Here is a 16,712-nt window from a genome sequence, read left to right on the forward strand (position 1 = left end):
CTCTGAGCTGGTTTCCATTTCTTATGCTTGATATTTATTAAGTTTATTTTTCTCAGAGCCTTCCCAGTGTATCTCTCAATACAATGGGCCATTATACCTCTGAATGATCTCCTCTTTCATTAAAGCAGTTGCTACCTGTAAGCGTGTGTGTCTGTGTAAGATATTAATATGCAGAGACATTTTCCCCTCTGCTGCTAACCTCCTCTTCACTCCAATTATCCAAGTGGTTGAGACCTACCATTGAGTTGTTAGTTTTATTAAATTGAGAAATAGTCACAGGTCATAAACCTCCTAAATAAATGGTGCTCAAATAAAATGTGCCTAGAAATTAAAGTTCTAGATCACATTTATTTCCAAGTTTTACTGTGTTCACAGTGATTTTCTCTTGCTCATGTAATGAATCCTTATTTGTTTAATGATAGTGATTAAGTTTCTTAAATTACCAGAAATCAAATCCATTTCCCTCAGCACTGGGCATATACATGAGAACTTTCAGTTGTATATTCTCCAGGCTCCTTTTTATAATGGCACTAAATATATATAAACAAGCATCTGTTGCAGTAATTTAAATGTTTCCTTCATATGCACTGCATGTATATTAAACACAGAATGTGCTGTTTAACATATTAGTTATGTTCACAGATTAGTATCTTTATTTGTGAATAGCTAGCTTATAAATACCACCAAGTAAATGTAGCAAAGTATATCTTTCAGACTCAAATAGGAACATTTTCCATTTGATGGTACATTTTATATTTATTATTCAAGATCACGTTTCAAAGTACTTAGATTCTACAGCTATATGAGGTCACACCTCTCCTTGCTTTAGGTGATTTTCAAGAAAATAACTACCTTTTCTTAAACTATCCTGAGATTCAAATATGATTTTGACATTTGCTGCCTTGAAATAATGGTGCTAATTAAAATTAAAATTGGAATAGAAATTGAAAATTAAAATGACAAAAAAAGACCCTGTAGTTCATAAAAATATATGTAAAACAGAGTCAAAGAAAAAGAGAGTAGTTAGAAAACAGTATGCTAAATTGACTTTTTAAATAAGATGTTGGCAAGTATAATGGAGGTTTGTATATTCTACGTAGAATGAGATGACTCTTAACCCTACAATTTTGGGCGCAGTGACAATTGATGTTTAAGAAACTAGATGGAACATGAATTAAACTATTCAAAATAAGAAAGGTTGATATATACACATTATCTGATTTTTTTTTCCATCAATTCTGCTGCTTACAAATTCAAGTGGAATTGCAGAACAAAACCAATTTTATAAATATGCCATTTGACCTAAGCCCCTTATAAATGATACTAACCTTTACCACCAGACTATAACAAAATGCTTTGCATTTAAACAGCCAGTAAGAGTTTTTCCTATTCTTTTCCACTATGAATTTTTGCAGGTTCACATTAAACAGCTTAGAATAGCATATCCTACATTGAAAAATAACCTCATGATGGTTTTATGAATAACTGATATGCCAATTAGTCAATATTTCACCTTCAAATCATATGTGTGATTTTATCCATATTCAGACATTCTGTTGTTAATTTATTTAGCTATTTTAAAGATTGTATTAGTTGTATATTGCTGTGTAACAAATAACCACAAATTTAGCAGCTTAAAACACTATGCAATTTATTTTATCTTAGTTTCTTTAAGTATACTATAACTCAAAGCATGGCATAGACATGTTCTCTGTTCAGGGCTTTGGAAAAGTACAATCAAGCTGTCAGTCACAACACAACTCTTTGGAGTCTCTGGGTCCTACTCCAAACTCATTCAGATTGTTGGAAAAATTCAGTGCCTTGTGGTTGAAGTACTGAGGTCCCTATTTTCTTGCTGGCAGTTAACAAGGTCAAATCTCATTTTCCAACACTGCTCACAGTGCCTAGCCACACAGCTTCCAACATCAGTTCACAACAAAGCTGTTTGCTTTCTTCCATGCCAGCAGAAATACGACTCTTTAAAGTCTATATGTAGGGCTAGCTGAAAGAAATACTTTACTTTCAAAGGACTCACTTAATTAGGTCAACTGCACCCAGCATAATCTCCCTATTTTTAGGGCAACCGATTTGAGACTTTCATTACATCTGCAAAATCCCTTCACAGGAGCACCTAGGTTAGTGTTTGAATGCCTGGGATAACCGGCATATATCCCAGGTTCCTGAACCTTGATGGACATCTTAGAATTCTCCCTACCACAAAAATTGTAAGTTAGGGCTTTTTATGTAGCAAAGACATTTTATAATAGACTTTTACTGTAAAATAACATGGCCTTGAAAGATCAAGAAAAGAAAAGTCTGAGTTTGGACTCAGACTGCCTTGAGTTTACCTTTATGCTCTATCCTTTGAGAAAGGCTTTTTACCATTTTTTAAGAAAAGTAAAATTCCACATCTCTTATAGGTAGGATGCCTATGTATCTTGATATACCCAGAAAAACCCAGTTTACCTCTGTTTTTCTGGCAATATAACTATGGTGTTGCTTATAGTACATTCTAAGATGTAGTCTTGTTTGGACAATAAATCGCATGGTCTACTTACATGGTTACTCTGAGATTCTAATAAGAATATGTCTATAAAATATTGCAGTGTTTGGATAATAGAAGGCACCCAAAAGACATTAGTATAGATACTCCCTTTTTTACCAGCCTAGATTTGTATAAATGCCATTATGCAAAAGGTTTATGTACATACCATCACATTCAATGACAAATACAAACAATAAAATAAGAAACTAAAATTAAAATTGCATAAAATACACTTAGGGATGTAGAAAATTAGGTGATAAAAATTCAGAGCCAAAAATTACAAGTTAGTTTATTTTAAGGATATGAAATTTGAGTGAGTGTTTGTATGGAGCAGTGTTATTTTAGGGTTCTTAAGAGAGAATCTAGAATAATTTTTAAAAGATGAATCGAGAGAGAGATCCAAGATGGCTGATGATTAGCAGCTCGGGCACGTACCTCCCAGTGAAAGCGCAAAGAACGAGAGGACGCCACACTTTCAGACGAATATTAGTTGCTCACGGACCACGAGATTCCTAGTGGAGGAGCTCCACGGGTCGCCAGGGCGACTCTTGTGGCCGGCGTGGCGGTTTTGCTGGTGCCTTAGCACGCCAGTTCTTGGTGCAGAGTCCGGATATTCCCGGGCAGAAAAGCACCATCAATCTTAACACCGCTCTTTTGGCCGGCTCAGTGGATTGCTCAGATTTCGGCGCAGGGAATCAACAAGTTGGACGTCAGAGACCCAGTTAGAAAGTCGGTAATTATAAAGACGACAGACGGACAAATATATAATGAAGGGAAGAAACCAGCATAAAAAGGTAGAGAATACTCAAAATCAGAATGCCTCTTCCTCTACAGGGGATTGCAATTCCTCATCAGTAACGGAACAAGGCTTAATAGATTACACCGGTATTCCAATAACAGAAGCAGGTTTCCAAACGTGGGTGATAAGAAACTTCTGTGAATTAAAAGAACTTATTCTAACCCAATGCAAAGAAACTAAGAACCTTGAAAAAAGGTTTAACGAAATGTTAATGAGAATGGACAATTTAGAGAAGAATATAAGTGAATTGATGGAGCTGAAAAACACAACACGAGAACTTCGCGAAGCATGCACAAGTTTAAACAGTCGAATTGATCAAGCGGAAGGAAGGATATCAGAAGTCGAGGACCAGCTCAGTGAAATGAAACGAGAAGACAAAAATGCAGAAAAAAGGATGAAAAGGAATGAGCAAAGTCTCCAGGAAATATGGGACTATGTGAAAAGACCTAATTTACGTTTGATAGGTGTACCTGAATGTGATGAAGAGAATGAATCCAAGTTGGAAAATACTCTTCAGGATATCATTCAGGAAAATTTTCCCAACCTGGCAAGGCAGGGTAATATTCAACTCCAGGTAATACAGAGAACACCACAAAGATATTCTTCAAGAAGACCAACCCCAAGGCACATAATTGCCAGATTTATTAGGGTTGAAATGAAGGAGAAAATACTAAGGGCAGCTAGAGAGAAAGTTCAGGTTACCCATAAAGGGAAACCTATCAGACTTACAGCAGATCTCTCAGCAGAAACCCTACAAGCCAGAAAAGAGTGGGGACCAATATTTAACATCCTTAAAGAAAAGAACTTTCAACCCAGAATTTCCTATCCAGCCAAACTAAGCTTTATGTGCGAAGGAAAAATTAAATCTTTTGCGAACAAACAAGTACTTAGAGAGTTCACCACCACCAGGCCTGCTTTACAAGAGCTTCTGAAAGAAGCACTATACATATAAAGGAACAACCAATATCAGCCTTTCCAAAAATATATCAAAAAGCAAAGAACTTTAACACAATAAAAAATTCACATCAACTAATGGGCAAAACAGCCAGCTAGCATCAAATGCTGGTATTAAACTTACATATATTTTAATTGGATAAAAAGCCAAAACCCATCGGTATGCTGCATCCGGGCCCATCTTACATGAAACAATACACAAAGACTCAGAGAGAAGGAGGAAGATTTACCAATTGAACAGAGAGTAAAAATAAACTAATAAACAAAAAGCAGCAGATGCAATTCTCACCTCTGATAAAGTAGACTTTAAAGCAACAAAGATCAAATGAGGCGAGGAATGACATTACATAATGGCAAAAGGATCAATGCAACAAGAAGAGCTAACGATTCTATAGATCAACGAGATAGAAAATTAACAAGGATATTCAGAACTTGAACTCAGACCCGGAACAAGTAAACTTAATAAATATTTATAGTACTCTCCACTTCAAATACACAAAACATACATTACCACCTCACACCTATTCCAAAGGTGACTATATAATTGGAAGTAAATCACTCCTCAGTAATCGCATAGCATTTCATAGGTTTAAATTAAATATTGGTTGGCTGTTTGTTTGTTATCTTCTTCCCTTACTCCTTCCTGATTACATCATTAAGTATAATTATCAGTATAAAAGAGGTTTTCAATACCCATTACTAAATTGCATTCTAGCCTGGGCAAGAAAGCAATACTCCCATTCTCTCTCCCTCTTTCTTTTCCTTCTCCCTCCTCCCCATTCTCTCTCTCTCTTTCTCTTCCTTTTTTCTCCTTCCTATTCTCTCTCTCTCTTTCTCTAAAAAAAAAAAAAAAAAAAAAAAAAAAGATGAATCACATTTATACAAATTAAAAAAAAGGAAACATATTCAGTTAAAAAAAAAAAAATTTAATAGAACCCAGCGGATGAACAGCAACTAAGTTAGAAGTTCCGTGTGGATAGAGCACAAAATGATGACAGGATCCAGTGACAGACAGAGCCAAAAAAGTGAAGTCTATTTCAAGCAATAAAAGATTCTGACAGCTGGGAAAGGACTATATATGTTTTTAATAGGTGACTGACACAGTCACAGTCTGTCAAATATTTGTAAAGGTCAAGGATTGAAAGAGGAAACAAGGTCAGGAGAAACTTCCAATTATTTGAACAAAAAGAGTCTTGAGTTAACACAGTAATGTCATGGAAAAAGAGGAAAGAGAAGAAACATAAGGAATGGAAGTATATATGTGTATATATGCATATGCATGCATAAGTGTATATGTACACACACACGAAAAGAAAGCATATATGTGTGTACATACAAGTATAAATATATACACATGTATATATACTTTCACTTCTTGTATATGTGTAAATAAACATATATGTGTGAATTTATATCTAGCTCAAATCATATATATTGAATATAAAGATGTCAATCACTAAGGGATGTATGAAGGGGTCTACTGAATAAAAATAGAAAAAGGCATCAAGGTTAAGCAGTGGAAATACTAAAAATAAATATAGTTACAAGAAAATCCCCAGTTAGACAGCCCATAGCCAGGAATATGAATTATTAGAGAAGCAAATATTTTTTTTAAAGTGAAAAACAGAGCGCTAAGCATGATTTGCACTTTATCAAACTGAAGTGTTATTGTGACCAAGGTACACTAAGAACCTGACCAGTTAAATGTTGTCTTCAAAGCAAGTACATTTTTTATGTGGTTGCTGCATTTTTGTCAACAGGGTTGCTATTTTATGGTACAAGTATTATAATTAATTCCATCTTCCAAAAAGCTATGTGGAAAAATTTGGCAAGCAGGCAGGCTTTGAGGAGTCTTAAAAAGAATACTGTGACATCTTGAGTCTGCAAGCTTAAGATACATTAAATATTATATATGCTATATATGCTGTTTATATGTTTAAATACCTATACATACATATATGAACAGATGCGTACATGAAATGTATATCATGTATATGTGTGATATCTATAGATCTTTATAGATCTTCAGTCTATATTTTTATAGATATATAGATATCATTAGTGCCCCATCAATTCAACTAACCCACCAACGTGAATGAAAAAATTAGAAAACAGGAAAAATCAAAGACAAGATCTGTATGATTGTTAACCTCAGTGTGTCATAACTTAGAACTATGTTGCTTAGATTTTTTTTCTTACTATAGCCCTAGATGTTTGAACTTACCCTTAATTAAGTTGAACAAAGAGTAAACGATATGCATATTCTCAATCTGTGATAAGTATTCTATTTGACTTACTATTTTTCACCCCATTACTTCCAGTGATCCAGGGAGAATGCGGGTTTCTATAGCATCCTTGACTGCCTTTCTATACTCCTAGGAAGTGTAATGCTCTCCCTCTGCATCTGGTAACTGATACCATTAATTAGACCTGACAAATTAATGATAGGATATATTAACCACATTTGTCTAAGCATTTCACAGATATCTCCTGCTTCTAGTGAGAATCATTTAGACTAAAAAAAAAAAAAATTGAGAATCCTGATTTTCCCCATAAAGCTAGGTTCCCTAATCCCAAAATTATCTCAAATAGGATTTTTAAAAAGTTATTGTGGTGACAGTTTACCAATGTACACACATCAGATAGGATTTTTTCAATGGGTCATGCTGAAATTCATTGCATGATTTTTATTCAAAAGTAGTAGAATTTCCATTGACTAACAAGCTTGAAATATCCTAATATTTGGGATATTTCTAAGGGTTAAAATCATCAGTATTTCCCTATTGCTAACCAAATAAGCATTGTTCTTCTCAGCCAGATAAAGAACTTCATGTTCTGCCTTTCCTAATGTGTATCTCTTTTCTTTCATATGAACTATATTCCTGTTAAGTTGAATTACTTGCTAATTCATGAATATGCCTTGAGGTATAATATCCTTTTGAAATAGATTTTATTCAGACAAGCGAGATTTGGCTGTACCTGCTTAGTTCATCTTTACTTTATCTTATGATAGTGCATGAGGCAAAGCAATGAACACATAACTCCATTCCTACGGTGTTTTGATGGGAGGAAATAGGTGTAGTATGGGTAGAACAGCTGCAAGTACTAGTCCTTCATTCATTCACTTAACAAACTACCTGTGAGTTACTAAGCCAAGTCTTGTGTATCAAGGTCAGCCAGCAAGGAATAAGTGGGAATAATCCAAGCATGCAGGAGTCCAGCTTTTTTGCTCAGGAATCATGTAATTTAGAGAGTGAAGATGGAAAAACTAGAGGGGATAGTACAGTCTCAGGCCTTGAGGAATCTTGCCTCTAGAAAAGATGAAGAGTCAATATAGAATTGAATTATGGTGCAAGCCTAACTATTTAGCAAAACCCACGTTAGAATATAATATTTCTTTCCATTTTTACCCCAAGACCAAAGCTAAATCAGTAAGTCTTACAATCTAGTTCTGGGTTTCTTAAGTGACTCCACAGCCAAACAGGAAATAGCTCATGCATCAGTACATGGTCATTGTGTTTTACCTCTGCAAACATCTCAGACTGATAATTCTCTAGGAATAACAAAGCTGAGGAATCTGGTGATGTTCTTCAACATTTAGCCACAATAATCAAAATGCCCCTCTAAATTTATCACTTGTGTTGGAGGGAGTTGAAATAAACAATAAAAGAGGTGTCAACTGACCAATAAGAGATGAGAAGCCATTCATTTCAATTATGCTCATGGACCTATAGTAAAGTTCTTAAAGAAGCTTCTATTCAAAAATCGCATTATCTAAAATGGTAAATTGAAGCATGATTGAAAAAGTCCATGGTGGGACTTATGCATTCACTAAGAAAATTAATACTGACATATTGGAATGGTTGTGATTATTAAATACAATATAGGGAAGGGCATGGAAAATACTGTTAATAGTGTACTCCATAGACACTGGTCCATACAATTTGTCTGTAACTGTGATAATGTGTTTTCAACAGGCAGATAGCTTCCAAACTCAAGTGCCTACATATCTCTGTTTCTTTGTCCAAGGATTTTCTCCAATACTCCTGAGGGTCACTAAACTGAAAGCAGTTCTTTTTTTTTTTAAATATGAGGAATTAACACCCACGGTGCGAGCCTCTGCCATTAGGGAATGAGAGTTGGAGGACAGATAATCCAACTTCTTGCCCTCTGATCCTGTAATTCTGAGCTTGTTCTACATCATTTCTCCACAGCTCCTCATTGTATTTGAGCTTCATTTGCCCACAGAAGTAAAACTAACACACCCTCTATTTATTTCCTTTCTTCCTTCCTTTCTCATTTTACTCACTCCCTCACTTGAAACTTCTGAGATCACCTCTCAATTGAAGTACCAGCCCTCAAGGCCTTAATTCAGTGTCATGTTTTTGGGAAAACTTAAACTAAGTTAGTAGTATTTTTTTCCTCTTGTCTCTTATTATCACAGTAATTTTATACTTATTTAAATATTTAATTGTTATTTTGTTCTCTCTGATTTACAGGCTTATCTCTCCTACAATAAAAAGATAAACACAAATATAAGAAAATGATTTTATTTAACATTCTAACTTTAATACCCATAAAATCAGTAAATGGTTGTTGAATGAATGAATGGCCGAATGGAAAATGGAAGATGTAAATCCATGAGTTGTTCTATGCATTATTGTGCATTGCTTTGATCAATGTGGCGATAATTCAGATAGCGATAGCAGATGATAATTTTCATATTCTCTAAGGTTGTAAATCTTGACTCACCATAGTCCAGATTTCAAGGACCTGGGCTATCCTCTTTCTTGAAAAGGAAACTAAAGTAGGTAATACTGATCCACTATGATAGTAAAACCATGGGCAGGCACCGGGGTTCACGTCTGTAATCCCAGCACTTTGGGAGGCTGAGACGGGCAGAGGTCAGGAGTTCGAGATCAGCCTGGCCAACATATTGAAACCCCATTTCTACTAAAAATACAAAAACTTACCCAGGCAAGGCAGCAGGCACCTGTATTCCCAGCTACTTGGGAGGATGAAGCAGGAGAATCACTTGAACCCGGGAGGCAGAGATTGCAGTGAGCTGAGACTGCACCATTGCACTCAAACCCAGGCAACAGTGCAAGACTCCATCTCAAATAATAATAATAATAATGATAATAAATAACAGTAAAGATGTTTGGCCACCCAAGCTATGTGCAAACAAGTAAGACATCATTTTAGACTAAGGATCTCAGATGTATCTGGAAATGTTTGGGAAAATAACATAGATAAAATTACTTTAGGTACTGATTTTTCTACTCTAGGAACTAACGTGCCAATTGTAGGCACTTCTTTCCACATGAAATACTTGTTCAACAAGTTGAAACTGACAGTATACAAAATGTTTTACTGCCATGTGTCAGGTATCTTGATGCATTTTATGCCTGAATAAATGCAAAATGAAATTTTAGCTGAAGGTGATGGTATAGCAAATGGCTTTTCATAGAGCAGGGAATAAAGTATATGTCTCCCATGGAGAAACCCATGGTGACAATGAGTCTGATTCATATTTAATTGCCAGAATAAAATCAAATGTATGTAAACTCAGGCATGCTAATAAATAAGAAGCAGAATTGGCTTTTTCTCTGCCTATTGAATTGTCTAACGTTTGTTGAGAGAAGCAAACAGCATTATGGGTCCAAATATTACTCTAAGGTGTTATAAACTCTATAACTTGCAGATTAATATTGAATGGTCTTTTGCAATGACACTAATTCTTTAGCAACATGGTTTCTCCCAAAAGACACATGTTGAAATGGTTTGCTAGAATTTTCTAATGAATTTCTTTAAATTTTCTAATGAATTTCTTTAAATTACTATAAACCTGATCTCTGATCTATGTTTTAACAATTGGCTTGAATAATTATCGATTTCCTTTTTACCAAAATAACTTACTTTGCTATCTTCTCCTTTTCTTAGAAAGATGTTGATTACTGTATTTTATTTGTATTAACAGTTAATAAAATTATAACATATTATGTGAAACATCTTTATTTTGCATGAGAAGGTTATTTGCCTAAAATGAATCAGTATAACTTTTAGCTTAAAAACTAGGCGCACATTTAAAGTTTTAGTTTATCCATATGGTCTAGTTATGAGAAAAATGCACAATCTTGAAATTTTAACAACAGATTCTCCCTGCACCCCACAGGCTCTCTCTATGAACATCAAGCCCATGTCCCAGTGGATACCTCATATGAGTACCATCTGAAAGTACCTGTGTCTCACCAGCAGTTGTGAATCTTAACAGGTGGCTCTACTCTCCTGGTGTGGGAAAAGATGCATAATGTTGAGTACTTCAAAGCACTTTCTTAGTGAAAATAAATGGGAGGCTCTTAGCACCAGAGCTGGCTTTACAGGATCAAGAGAAGATACACAATTCTAAGACTTGTTCCCCTAAGAGAAAACAAGAGGAGTAGATCAAGAACTTTTTTAGTAAAGGACTGTGAAATCACCAGAATCTTTAGCTGGGCTCACAGAAAAGTTTGTTATACTTGAAAAGACCTTTAGGGCCAGGCATGGTGGCCATATCTATAATCCCAGAATTTAAGGAGACTGAGGCAGGAGGATTGCTGAAGCCTGTGAGTTTGAGATCAGCCTGGGCAACATGGTGAAATCCTGTCTCTACAAAAAATGCAAAAAAGGTAGCTGGGTGTGCTGGTGCTGCTGGGGAAGCTGAGGTGGGAGGATCACTTGAGCCTGGGAGGTGGAGGCTACAGAGAGCCATGAATGTATCACTGTATTCCATCCTGGGTGACAGAGGGAGACCCTGTCTCAAAAAAAGAAATGAAAGAAAAGATCTTCGCCATGAGCCCAGCTGGAAAAAAATGGAGAAGGTGATTGCTTCTTCAGATATAAAGATGTCAATATAAGTTTTCATTAAACATGAAAAGTCAAGAGAATATGACACCACTAAAGGAAGAACATAAAGTTCCAGTGGCTGACACCAAAGAAATGGTAATCTGTAAATTCCTTGATAAAAATTTAAAATATTTATCTGAAAGAAGCTCAGTGAGCTACAAGATAAAACATATTGTCTATTAAACCAGAAAAATAACACATGAACAAATGAGAAGCTAAATAAAGAGATAATAACTATAGAAAGGAACCAAACATAAATTCTGGAGCTAAGGAATACAAAGTTTAAGCTGAAATATTTAATAGAGAGCTTCAAAAAGCAGTCTCAATCACACAGAGAAAGGAATCTGTGAATTCAAATATAATTCATTTGAAATTACATATTCAGAGGTACACAAAGAAGAAATAATATAAAAGTATGAAGAAATCCTACAAAACCTTTTGGATACAATCCCCCAAACCAATATATGCATTATGAAAGTTAAAAAAAAAACAGAAAGAGGAAAAGCTTATTTAAAAAATAAAGTGAAAGTATCCAAATCTAGAGAGGAAAATAAATATTTAGACCCATAAAGTCCAAAGAAGTCTAAACAATTTGAGCATAGAGAGGTCTTCATTAAGACACAATATATTCAATTTTTCAAAGACAAAGCAAAAGAAAAGTGACTTGTCCCACGTAAAGGGACTATCATAAGGCTCTAGATAGATATCTCAGCAGAAAACTTGTGGGCCACGAGACATTGGAATTCAAGGTGATATATTCAGAGTGAAGCATTCATGGTGCTGAAAGAAAACACAAACAAATATTAAAAATAAAAAGAAATCTGCTAAGAATACTTAACCTAGAAAATCTGTCCTTTAGAAGTGAAGGAGAGATAAAGCCTTTCCCAGAAAAGCAAAGACTGACAAACTTTATCACCACTAGACCCGCCTTAGAGAAAATGCTAATGGAAGTTCTTCAAGCTGAAATTAAAGGCCACTAACTAGTAACATAAAAACATAGGAAAGTATAAAACTCACTGATAAAGTTAAACACATTATCAAATACAGAAAACTCTAATGCTTCAATGTTGGTGCTAATTCATATAATCTCTAGTGTAATGGTCAATTTAATGAAATTTATATCAAAATTTCAGTGATATTTTTGACAGAAATAGGAAAGAAACTAAAATTCTTCTGGAAATACAAAGGCCCTATATAGCCAAGGTAATCTGGAGCAAGAAGAAAGCTGGAGACATCATACTTTTTCATATCAAATTCAAATTACATTAGAAAGTGATAGTAATGAAAACAGTATGGTAATGGCATAAAACAAGCAGATAAACCAATAAGACACCATATAGAGTCCAGAAATAAACTCACACATATAAATCAAATATATATCAACAAGAGTGCCCAGAATACACAACGGAGAAATGCCATTCTCTTTAATAACTGGTATTGGGAGAACTGGATATTAAGATGCAAAATAATAAAATTGGATGCTTACCTAAAATAGTGCACAAAAATGAACACAAAGCATATTAAAGATCTAAATGTAAAACCTGAAATCGTAAAACTCCTAAAAGAAAACATTGAAAAAAAGCTCCTTGTCCTTGGTCTTGGCAAAACATTTTTTTGTATATAAAATCAAAAGCACAGGCAACAAAAGCAAAAACTAACAAATGGGATTACATTAAACTAAAAAGCTTCTGTACAATGAAGGAAATAACCAACAAATTAAAAGGCAACCTGTGGAGTAGCATCAAACATTTCCAAATTATATCTCTGATAAGGGGTAAAAAACCACAATATACAAGAAACTCATACAAACTGAATATCAAACAAATCAAACCCAAATTATTCAAATGAAAATGGGCAAAGGACGTGAATAGACATTTTCCTAAAGAAGACACACTAATGTCCAATAGGTACATGAAAAGCTGCTCAACATCACTAATCAGAGAAATACAAGTTAAAGCAACAATGAATATCACTTCATACTTGTTAGGATGGCTATTATTAAAAAATAATAATAAATGTAACAAGTGTTAATGATGTCGAGAAAAGGGAATGCTTACACATTGATAGTGTAAATGTAAATTGATAGAGCCATTATGGAAAATAGTTTAAAATTCCTCAAAAATTAAAAATGGAAGTATCATGTGATGTAGGACTATGACTTCTGGGTGTATATCCAAGTAAACTGAAAACAGTATCTTGAAGAGACATCGGAACTCCCTTATTTATCTAAACATTTTTCACACTAGTCAGATATGTAAACAATATAGGTCATTAATGGGATGACACAATAAAAGGGATTTTCTTTATGTATAATGCAAATATTCCAATATATATACATTATAATTGTACATAATAGAATTATTATATATAATGGAATATATATTATTATAATCATAATATATAGGAATAGCATTTATATCAAATATATTACATAATATAGATGAATTATATATAATCCCATTGTATATAATTATAATATATAGTATAATACACAATTCAATTATATATATAATTCCAATTATATAATTTTTTACGTAATTCCATTATATATATAAAATGGAATATTATTTAGCCTTTAATAAAAAGGAAATTCTGCCACTTGTGACAACATGGAGACTGGAAGTCATTGTTAAGTGAAATATTTCAGAAACAGAAAGAGAGATACTATATGATCCTACTCATTTGTGGCATGTAAAATAGTCAAACGCAGAGATGCAGAGAATAAAATAGTGGTTGCCAGGGTCTAGGGAGACTGATTAATTAGAAATGAGGGTTAAAAGACCCATAGATTCTCTTATGCCAGATAAATAAATTCTGGATCTCTATTATAAGGTATAATGTCTATAGCTAACAATACTTCATTGTGTACTTGAAATTTGCTAAGAGGGTATAGCTTATGTAGCTTCTATAAAGCATTCCTACCAAAAATAAACATATACCCATAAAACCCCAATGATAATAATAAAGGAGGTGGGAAGAAACTTTGAGAGGCAATAGACACACCCCCTTCAGGGGTGGTGGTGGTTTCACGGGTGTATACTTACCCAGAAACTCATCAAGATGTATATATTAAATATGTTTAGCTATTTAAATGTCACTCATGTCTCAATAAGGTAATTTTTAAAATACATTTATATTAGCTCTCATATTTCCCAATGTCATTACTTCACTTAAGCCTGAAGGATTCCTTTTAATACTTCTTATAGGGCAAGCGTACTAGCAACAATCTCAGTTTGTTGTCAATCTCTTTGAATTCATCTGACTTGAAGTTTATATTGAGCTCCATGGATGTATAGATTAATGTTTTCTTTCAAGTTCGAAAGGTTATTCTATTATTTCTACAAATACTATTTTTCCCATTTTCTATCTCTTCTCCTTCTAAAACTCCCATTATGAATATGCTTTGTGTCTGATGATGTCTTACATGAGGTCTTTGATCTGAAACTCTGTTCATTTTTCTTTTTTGCATTTTTTTTCTGTTTTTCTGAGATCTGAGACTTTAGTTTTCTTTTTTTCTCTCTTCTTAAGTGGATAATCAACATATTTTTAAGTTTGCTAATTCTTTTGTCTGCCAGATCACATCTGCTATGTAATATTGCTAGGCAACTACTAGCAATATTTCAATGTGGTTATTATACTTTTGAACTCCATAATTTTTATTTGTTTTTAACTTTTATCTCTTTATCAATATTGTTTTTTTCCAATTTTTTATATTTAGACGTGGTTATATTTAGTCCTTTGAATGTATTTCAAATAACTGTTTTAAATACTTTTTATTAGTAATATTAATAAAATATAAAATATTAACAATAATATTTTTACTTTGAATCTACTGTTTGGACCTCCCGAGACAGTTTCTGCTGACTGCATTCTCTCTGTGAGTGGGACATACTTCCTTCCTTCTTCACATATCTAATGACTTTTTGTTTAAAAATAGCCATTTAAAAATATGTAATGTGGCAACTTTGAAAATCATATTTTCCTCCCTTCCAAGCTTTTGATTTTATATTGCTGTACAATAATAATATAATAACAATAAAAATTTTATATTGCTGTTAGTATTGCTGTTTGCTTATTTAGTGAATTTCATGAATTAATTCTATGAAGCCTGTATCCTTTGTAGTGTATGCCCACTAAAGTTTCTGCAGTGTTAGCTTAGTGATCAACTAGTAGTTGGACAGTAATGTCCTCAAAGTCCTTGGATCAATAAGCCTTCCCGCATTTGCAGAAGGTTCTAGGTGTGTCTTGTGGCTTACCTTCAGCCTCAGTTCAAAATTATAAAATTCTGTGTTATTCTTTATACTTTCTCAAGGTAAACAAGAGCTGAGAGTCTTGGATATTCTCAGGTCTTTCTGTTTCATGCTAACACTCCTTGCTGTGTACGCAACCCTATACCTGCATTTTAAACTTCATCCAAGGCCTGCTATGAACATTTCATTCCCAAGGTTTTTCTTTTAGGTATTTTAGTCAGCCTCTTTTCATTGCTGTTATCACTACCTCAGAGAGAGGTGGTGCAGAACAACTACCTCTCTTTGGATTCAACAGACTTACCCCCAGGGAAATGACTGTTTGCCTTGACTGAGGACTAAGTCAGGTTAAATAACAACAAGAAGTCCTCCCCATGAGTGGGAATTCCTAAGAAACATCCAGAGTGATCAAATAATGACAATTCTCTGGCAATGGAGCATTTGGTAAGCTTTAGTCCTGTTTTATCCCTGTCAATGTCTGCTTGACTGCTGGAGTTCATTGTGATAATGGGCCTACTTGTTTCCAACCAAGGCTACAATGGAGGCAATAGAGTAAGATGGACATAAGACAGAATACTAGAAAGCTCATTACCCTTACCAAGATTCAGCTGTTTTGTTGTTGGTGCTGGTGGTGTGGGTTTTTTGTTTGTTTTGGTTTTTGTTTTTTAAAAAACACTCCTTGGATTGTTAAAAAAAAATGGTTAAAATGGTTAAAGAGATCTAAAGAATTGATTATGATGATTTTAATCTGTGTTGTCTTTCTTTTATGAACTAACAGGTATTTGGAGATTCTTATTCCATCTTTCTTACTGACGTAATTCTAATTTAGTTTTTCTTTTTGGACTATGTATAGTCAGCTTTATAAAAAAGCAAAGTGAATTGTTAGATTTTTATTTAAAAGTTTAGTTATCACAGAATATATTCATAGTAGGATAAATTTTAAAAGAGTTGATCGTAGTCAGTGAAACAGTTTTATTTGAAAAAATGAGACAACTTAAAAAAGAATAATGATGATGAAAAAGACAGTTTTAAGAGGATAACTGTATTTATATGATTGCCACTCTAAAATATAATTATTTCTTTTCAATGAATTGTTATCATATAGTCAAAAGACAAAGCCCAAATTAAATAACTTCATTTACAACAGCTTAGGAAAAAAAAATTTGATGGGATTCTTAAATGTTGAGAAGAGGCCTTTTTTAACACACACTCTCTTTGACTCTCCATATTTCAGAGAGAAAGTTAATATTAGTAAAATTAAATACATACACATATACACATA

Source organism: Aotus nancymaae, unplaced genomic scaffold, assembly GCF_030222135.1.
Source record: "Aotus nancymaae isolate 86718 unplaced genomic scaffold, 86718_ANA_hifiasm-v0.15.2.pri h1tg000030l, whole genome shotgun sequence".
NCBI classification, from domain to species: Eukaryota; Metazoa; Chordata; class Mammalia; order Primates; family Aotidae; genus Aotus; species Aotus nancymaae.